The sequence below is a fragment of the Hylobates moloch genome, unplaced genomic scaffold (assembly GCF_009828535.3).
Source record: "Hylobates moloch isolate HMO894 unplaced genomic scaffold, HMol_V3 SCAFFOLD_46, whole genome shotgun sequence".
NCBI lineage: Eukaryota > Metazoa > Chordata > Mammalia > Primates > Hylobatidae > Hylobates > Hylobates moloch.
The window spans coordinates 144,734-153,421 of record NW_026652321.1 but is presented as its reverse complement, the minus strand read 5'-3'; the positions used below and the strand labels follow the sequence as shown (position 1 = coordinate 153,421).

At 47.8% G+C, this 8,688-nt stretch overlaps 1 long non-coding RNA gene across 5 annotated transcripts in view; it reads left to right on the top strand.

Moving 5' to 3' along the window:
* The first annotated feature begins 2,024 nt into the window (after positions 1-2,024).
* Positions 2,025-8,688, top strand: part of LOC116811491 (uncharacterized) — a 60,642-nt gene continuing 53,978 nt past the window's right edge. For 3 of the 5 annotated variants that reach the window (XR_009212099.1, XR_009212098.1, XR_004370476.2), the window contains exons 1-3: positions 2,025-2,260; positions 3,658-3,700; positions 4,729-4,833. This is a non-coding gene — a long non-coding RNA (uncharacterized LOC116811491). Of the gene's footprint in view, positions 2,261-3,657; positions 3,701-4,728; positions 4,834-8,007; positions 8,053-8,688 lie in introns of all 5 variants that reach the window. The other 2 variants (XR_009212100.1, XR_009212101.1) reach the window with 2 other exon arrangements.

Genomic DNA, 8,688 nt, shown 5'->3' with positions numbered 1-8,688 from the left:
ATCCAATCATCCACTCATCTTTCCATCCATCTATCCACTCATCCCCTCATCCACCCACCCATTTGTCCACCCATTTATTCATTCATCCAGCCATCTATCTCTTTATCCATCCTTCCAGCAAGTGATCCATCCATTCATGCATCCAGATGGCCGTCTGTCCATTCATTCATCCATCCACCACTTCCTACCCCCAGACCTATCTATCCACCCATCATCCACTGACTTCAAAAGCTTCATTTGATCGTCTGTGCAGCAGACATGGTGTGTGATGCTCTGACACCTCTTAAGTGCTTTGGTTGCCTACAAGAACCTCACGGGAGGTCTCTAAGTTGGGCTCAGACCTTGGTAATGAAAACCGGAAATAAAAGTGATTTAAAGAAAGCTGATGGAAACCTAACTTTAGCAAATGGTAAGATAAAAATGTACTCCTTTGTCCTGTAAAAGAAGTTGGGAGAGTGAGTCGGGCTGGCACAGCCGTCCTGCTCTATCACCAGCCACCCTGATACCTTTGCTCAACGTGTTCTGCCATGCTTAGAATACAACTTCTGGCTGGGCGCGGTGGCTCATGCCTGTAATCCCAGCACTTTGGGAGGCCGAGGTGGGCGGATCATGAGGTCAGGAGTTCGAGACCAGCCTGGCCAACAAGGTGAAACCTTGTCTTTACTAAAAATACAAAAAGTAGCCAGGCATGGTGGTACATGCCTGTAATCCCAGGTACTGGGGAGGCTGAAGCAGGAGAATCACTTGAACCCGGGAGGCGGAGGTGGCAGTGAAACAAGATTGTGCCACTGCACTCTAGCCTGGGCCACAGAGCAAGACTCCATCTCAAAACAAACAAACAACACACACACAACTTCTATCCTGTAGGAGACTTCCTGCTCCAAACTGGCTGCTGGGACTCCAGCCATCACGTCATTATCCCAGGCAGGTTCAGGATGAAGCAAAGGCAAAAAAAGAAAGAAAAAAGAAAAATGATTCTGCCTCCAGGAGTGGAGTGCATAGTTAGACTGCTGCATTCCTCAAACCCCTTTAGTGGGCCCCGGGGTGCGGGGCGGCCCCTCTGGCCTTGTCCGTGTCTGATCCAGGGGCACAGGTGGCCTGGGGAGAGATGGAGTCGCCGCAGGCCTGAGACAGCACAAGACCAGTGTTACCCAAGGGCCCTTGATGCAGCCTGCTGGGGCGAGTCGCCAAGGACCAGGACTCAGCCAGGCGACCCAGATAGGGGTCTTACCCCCAACCCCAACCCACGACCACAAGTCCTCACTCCCAACCCTGTCTCTGAGCTTGCGGCGGAACATCCTTGGTCCCGCGCAGAGGGGGTATCCGCAGTGTGTCTCAGAGGCCCCCACCCCCACCATCCTTCTCCACTGAGCGCCCCCAGCTCGGACGCTCCAGAAAGGACCAGGGGCCGTGGCTGCCTGTCGAGGCCTACGCCTTCCTGAGCAGGGAGGGGACTGCACTTTGCACCCCTTGGGGATCGCCCTGAGCGCCCCGCGAGCAGCGGGAAGGGGGCCCCATACTTTTCAGAGCAGAGGAGCAGGAAGAGTTTCATTTCCTCCCCGTTGGGGCTGCCTGGGGGGGTGCCTGTTAGGAACAGAGAAGGGACAGCATGGGCGAGCGCGGAGAGGCCCACCTCTCCAAGAAGGGCAGCGGTTTCTCTTGGCTTCAGGTAGGGGCCGCCCTGGGGCGTGCATTTAAGGGGCTGTAGAGAGGAAAGGACCCGCACTTTCCCGAGAATGTTGGGGGTTGCACTTTGCTCTAGCTGGCCGCGTCCTGGCGACGGGCTTGTGGGCGGGGGGCACTCACAGTTTCCTGAGAAGGGAAGGGGGGCGTCCCGTGGTCCCCTCGGCGCCGCCCGAACCACCTCCGTCCGCCCCCTCCTCTGTCTCCTCCCCGGGCCCCTCCTCTGTCTCCTCCCCGGGCCCCTCCTCTGTCTCCTCCCCGGGCCCCTCCTCTGTCCCCTCCCCGAGCCCGGCGTTCCCTCCCCTTCCGTGCGCAAGTGGAGGCCGGGGTGGGGTGGGGTGGGGCGGGGCGGGCGCAGCCTGGGCTGAGTTTGCGGGGCTGCTCCCCTCACCCAACCCCTTCGAGTCCTCCGCGGGCTCCGCCCCACCCGGCCCGTGGGGGAGGTTCCGTCCCGCCGCCTTCGCCCGCGCGCTGCACTCGCGGACGGTCTCTGCTCGCCTTGGGCGCGCCATGGCGCGCGGGGCTGCGCTGGCGCTGCTGCTCCTCGGCCTGCTCCGCCCTCTGGTGGCCGCCCCGGGTGAGCGAGCGGCGGGATCCGAGTGGGGGGACGCGGCGGGTGGCGCGGGCTGGGCCCGGGGATCCAATTGGGGGTGCGGGGGCGGGGCACCCCGCGGGGATACCCGGCCCCTCTTCCGTACCCGGCGGGACGCGCTGTGCCCATGGGGGCCCAGGTCCGGGGGAGGCGCCCACTTTCTCCCCAACGCTCTTCCTGGGGCCAGGTGGGAGCCGTTTCAGAGGAAAAAGTCAGCGTTTCTTTTGTAAACCAAAAAGTATCTGGGGCAAGTCTCAATCCGTTTGAGTTGATTTGGCGAAGGTCAGGAAGGAGCCTGGGAGACGGGTCTATGCTTTTCTCCAAAGATGTGATTGAGAGCTTCGCTACTTAAAGGGGAGAAAGCACGCTGGAGGGGAAAGAAGGAGGAAGGCTCCTTTGACCGAATTCACCTGTTGCAAAAGAAAAGGCGCAGGTAGAATAGTCAATTATGTATTTGTCTTGCGCTCACTAAATTGGCACTTTACTAAGATAAGGTCAACAGAGAGTTGTTGCCCTCTTCTCTGCATCTGTCTGCTTGGGAACAGAAGGAAAGACAGCTTCTTGCCTGACTCAGCTTCCAGCTTTATTATTATTATTATTAATTATTTTGGCAGAGTGAACTGGGGTTCCAAGTTTTAATTTTCCTTCTATAGTTTTCAGAATCGCAAACTCTTAAATTTAGGGGAACCTGGGGAAGAGGTGGCATCCGATTCCCCCCAACCCTGGTGACATTCTTATGGATCTTATGGATACTGCATTCTCTCTTCTCTTTCTCTCTCTCTCTCCTGTCTTCTTTCCTTTCTCTCCTCCTCTTCTCTCCCTCTCTCCTCTCCTCTCTCCCCCCTCTCCTCTCTCTCCCCTCTCCTCTCCCCTTTCTCTTTTCTCTCTCTCCTCACTCTCCTCTCTCCCTCTCATCTGTTTCCTCTCTCTCTCGCCTATTTCTCCCCCTCTTCTCTCTCTCCCCCTTCTCTCTCTCCTTTTCTCTCTCGTCTCTCTCTCCTCTCCTCTCTTCTCTCTCCTCTCTCCCATCTCTCTCCTCTCTCCCATCTCTCTCCTCTCTCCTTCTCCCTCCTGTCTCTCTCGCCTATCTCTCTCCTCTATCTCCTCACTCTCTCCCCTCTCTCTCCTCTCTCTCCTCTTTCTGCTATCTCCTCTCTCTCTCCCCCTCTTCTCTCTCTTTCCCCTCTCTTCCTCCCTCTTTTTCTGTCTCATGCTCATCTTTTACTGTTTTCACCTGAGGGGAGAGTGATGAGAAGATAGGAATTCACTTTTTCTGAAGTATTTAGAAACGTGGGGCTGTGGTGTTTTCTCCACCTGTTTTGGGTCATTCCTTCCTCATTTCTCAGAATGTTGGTATTAACAGCTCATTTCCCTCCTTTAAGGGCTGACTTTGACTTAGCGATGCCTTTCGTGGTGGAGGAAACAGTGAGTAACTTTTTAAAGTCTCCTCTGTTGCTGACTTTGCTGATTGTCATTGAATTATTGTCATTTTCGAGACATCTCTTTTGCATGATAAATGGATTGAGTTTGGACAGTGGGAACATGGGAAGTATATGTGTTGTGTTATTTTTGTTGTTGGATTTTTGATTTTTTTTTTTTTTTTTTTAAGTGTAGGTTCAGAGTCTCACTCTGTGGCCCAGGCTGGAGTGCAGTGGCGCAATCTCGGCTCACTGCAACCTCCGCCTCCTGGGCTTCAGCGATTCTCGTGCCTCAGCCTCCTGAGTATCTGGGATTACAGGCGCCCACTACCACGCCCGGCTAATTTTTGTCTTTTTAGTAGGGGCTGGGTTTTGCTATGTGGAGCAGGCTGGTCTCAAACTCCTAAACTCAAACTATGCACTCACCTTGGCCTCCTAAAGTGCTGGGATTATAGGTGCGAGCCATCACGCTCAGCCAGTATGCCGGCTTTTATTTTAAAACGGTTAGTCTTTGGAACAACGTAAGGCAAATGTGACTCCCTTAGCCAGGTCAGGCCTCATGGGCATAGACCTGTGCAGTCACACAGGGACCTGTGCTCACAAGGGTGCCATGTTGCTTTATTGCTGTGTTGCTGCCATCTTCAAATTCTTCATACAGTCAGAACAATGGGTTGCACATTTTCATTTTGCACAGGACCTCCCAAATTCTGGAGTTGGTCTGGACACCTGGTTTAGTTTTCTTTGAAAATACTTGAAGTTAAATCCTGTACCTGGAAGACGACAGAAGGGAATTGGCAGGAGGCTACATGTATGGGTATCCCCACCATGACAAAAACAAGGGCCAGTTTTTACCTGTTTAGTGAACGGTCTCTGTGCAAATTGGTATTTCATTTTCTTTTCTCATCGCCATGGAAATTGATTTTTCATTTTCTGGTCGCTGTGAAAATTGATTTTTCATTTTCTGGTCGCTATCGAAATTGATTTTTCATTTTCTGGTCGCTATGGAAATTGAGTTTTCATTTTCTTGACTACTAGGTACTGATGATTGCAACTCTCATGTTTTACACAAAGGTGACCCAGCACCACCTAATCCCCCCAAACCAAAGCCAGATCCAAACCCCAACTGACCTGGTTTCACTGGTAAGACCCTCTAACCCTACGGGTGCTCTCTCTGTTGTTTATTGTAACTTTATTTTATAGTTATTAATAAGAATATTCACATTTTCTCATGTTTTCTCATTTCTATCATATGACATTTACTGACAATTAAATATTACTCTACCTAAATATATAATAAAATACATTAATTTCTTTAACCCCTAATGTTGAAAACGTTGTGTCTTCTGACATTTTAGAATTATGAATTACAAAGCCAATTTGAGTCAACTTTGTCTATTCTTTTTCATTCCTTTGAAGAGATTTCTGGCATTCAGATTGTCTAGATTAATGCTCGTGAGTACTTTTGTAGCTTTTAACCTGGTGTTTGTTTGCCCCAGAATTGCACCAATTTGATTTGATACTGGGGTGTCTGCAAATGTCCCTGTCTTCCAACCTTTTCCAGTAACAATTATCACCTACAAAACCTTTGTCAAATAGTGTAATTATTATATCAAACTGGTCTTAGTTTCACATCTCTTGTTCTGAAATGTAAAAAGGATAATGCATCCCAATGGGCCATGGAGACTTCTTGTTTTGTGTATTGGATGCTTTGGCTTTGATCCTTCAATTCATGGTGCCTGCCACCAGGCCCGGCTCATTTTTGTATTGTTAGTAGAGATGGGGTTTCACCATGTTGGCCAGGCTGGTCTCAAACTCCTGACCTCAGATGTTCCGCCTGCCTCGGCCTCCCAACCTACTGATGTATGAGCCTTCTTCAGTGATTTATCGATACTGAAGATTACCAGCCACTTATTATGAAAATGGTTTTGCACTTTATTTTTGCCTTTGAATATTTTTAACAGGAATGTTTTACAAGTGGTATGTTTATTTTTTTTATGGTGTCTTATGTTTGTGTGGATATCCTGCTTTTTGTAACTTTTTTTCCTTTTAAATTGAGAATCATTTTGCTATTGTCCCTTCTCTTCCGAGAAGTAAAACCTTCTTTTTAATTTCATTTGAATTGTTTATCACCGTAGGTTGATTCAAGGAATGGTAACGTGTTTTCAATGTTGAGTTTTTTCTTTTCTTTTCTTTTCTTTTTGAGACAGAGTCTCTCTCTGTCGCCCAGGCTGGAGTGCAGTGGCGTGATCTTGGCTCAGTGCAACCTCTACTTCCTGGGTTCAAGTGATTCTTGTGCCTCAGCCTCCCAATTAGCTAGGATTACAAACATGCACCACCATGCCAGGCAAATTCTTGTATTTTCAGTAGAGATGGGGTTTCGCCATGTTAGCCAGGCTGATCTTGAACCCCTGACCTCAGGTCATCCGCCCACCTCAGCCTCTCAAAGTGCTGGGATTACAGGTGTGAGCCACCATGCCGGCCTGAGCTTTTTCTTTGAGATTCGATTTGTCTCTTTCTCTTGTTGATTCTGTCAATTGGTTTCTAAAGTGATTTGTTTTTGTTTTTTTTTTTTTTGAGATGGAGTCTCGCTCTGTCGCCCAGGCTGGAGTGCAGTGGTGCGATCTCGGCTCACTGCAAGCTCTGCCTCCCGGGTTCAAGCCATTCTCCTGCCTCAGCCTCCCGAGTAGCTGGGACTACAGGCGCCCGCCACCATGCCCGGCTCATTTTTTGTATTTTTAGTCGAGGCGGGGTTTCACCGTGTTAGCCAGGATGGTCTCGATCTCCTGACCTCATGATCCGCCCGTCTTGGCCTCCCAAAGTGCTGGGATTACAAGCGTGAGCCACCGCGCCCGGCCTCTAAAGTGTTTTTTTCCTTGTTTTTGTTACTCTGAATCCATTTTCGTGTCCACTGTTTTTCTGTTTGTTTCTGTCATGTAGAAGAGATTGTGTATATATATTTTTACTGTCCATGAAATGATGACCCTTTGTTAAATTCCAATTTTTTTCTCTTCATTTCTGACCTTTTCTAAGAAGTCGGTCATGTTATTTGGTAATGGATTTTTAAAATTTTCCCTGTTCCTAGATTTATATGTTCTCTTTACAGTTTATTTGTAATTTAGTTCTATGGCCTTTGCTAGAAAACTCAGGACAACTTTTAATATGTAGAGTTGTAAATACGGTAGACAGCTTTTTTCCAGACATTAGGACAAAAACCCAAAGAGATTCACCTTTAAATAAAATAAATCATTTCAATAAGTGTCTTTCTCTTCTAGTATACTTTTTTTCTGAACACAGGTTCTCATACCATGAGATTTCTTATTTCTTTCTATACAATATATGTGAAAAATCTGTGCTTTTTATTCATTACTTGTGTATTTTAATATGGTTTTGAAAAAAAGATTCATTTTGATGTAGCCCCTTATGTTTCTTTCATTTGAGCCTCCTTGATCACTCCCAATATAAAATGTGCCTCGACCTTAATGGGGATTTGAAAAGCTTGGAAGTAGAAGGCTGGGCCAGGTAAAGTGGCTCATACCTGTAATCCTAGCACCTTAGGAGGCTGAGGCGGCTGGATCACTTGAGGTCAGGAGTTCAAGACCAGCCTGACCAACATGGAGAAACCCTGCCTCTGCTAAAAATACAAAAATTATCCAGGCATGGTGGTGCATGCCTGTAATCCCAGCTACTCGGGAGGCTGAGGCAGGAGAATGGCTTGAACCTGGGAGGCGGAGGTTGCAGTGAGCCGAGATCACACCACTGCACTCCAGCCAGGCAAAAGGACAAAACTCCATATGAAAAAAAAAAAAAAAAGAAGAACTAGAAGGCTGGCTTTGAAACTAGCATGAATGTCACATTAGTTTGTGGAGCCCAGCTGGGTGGGTAGAGCCACTTGTCAGACACAGATCAGAATCTGTCAGTCACAGATCAGATCACAGTCACCTTCCCTACCTCTTATGGTCTGCCTTGCTGAAGGTGTTGGGGACCTGGGAAGAGATAATGGGGAATCAATGGGACAGAGTTGTGTGCAGGCAGATTCGGAGTCCCAGTTGGGTCCAGGCAGCACAGTTGATTTACAAATGACATTATTTCTGTCTCCCTCTTTGTCTTGCTGTCATCTCTTACTCTTTTCATCTGGGGGAAGAATGATGTGAAAATGGTCAGGAATTTACTTTTTCAAACGAGATCCTGGTCAGTGTGATATTCAGAAAAGTCTTTAGTCATGTGGGTCTCTGGTGATTTCTCCATCTGTTTCCAAGGTCATTCCTTCCTCATTTCTCAGAGCTTTACTATTAACAGACTGTTTCCTTCCTTTAGGGGCTGACTTTGACTTAGCAGATGCCTTTGGTGATGGAGGAAACGGTGAGTAACTCGTTAAAGTCTCCTCTGTTGCTGATTTGTTATTGTCACCAAATTACTGTCATTTCCAAGGGACTTACCTCTTTTGCATAATCCATGGATTGGGTTTATACAGTGGAAATATTGGAAGTGTATGCCTTGTTGTGCTTTATTTTTGTTGTTGTTGGATTTTTGTTTTTCTTTCCCACCAATGTGCTGCCTTTTATTTTACAATTGTTACAGTCTTTGGAATGATATAAGGCAAATGTCACTTCCCTGGCCAGATCAGACTTCATGGGCATGTGACCTGTGCCATCACACAGGGACCTGTGCATACGAGGGCACCATATTGGTGTATTACTCTGTAGCTGCCATCTTGAAATTCTTCATAAAATTGGAAGAGAATCTTGCATTTTCATTTTGTGCTGGACCTCTCAAATTCTGGAGGTGGTCTGGACACCTGGCTTAGTTTTCTTTGAAAATACTTGAAATTAAATCCTGTAGCTGGAAGATGATGGAAGGGAGTTGGCAGGAGGCTATGTGTATGGGCATCCGCAGCATGACAAAAACAAGGGTCATTTTTTACCTGTTTAGTGAACGGTCTCCATGCAAATTGATTTTTCATTTGCTTTTCTGGTGGCTGTGGAAATTGAGTTTTCA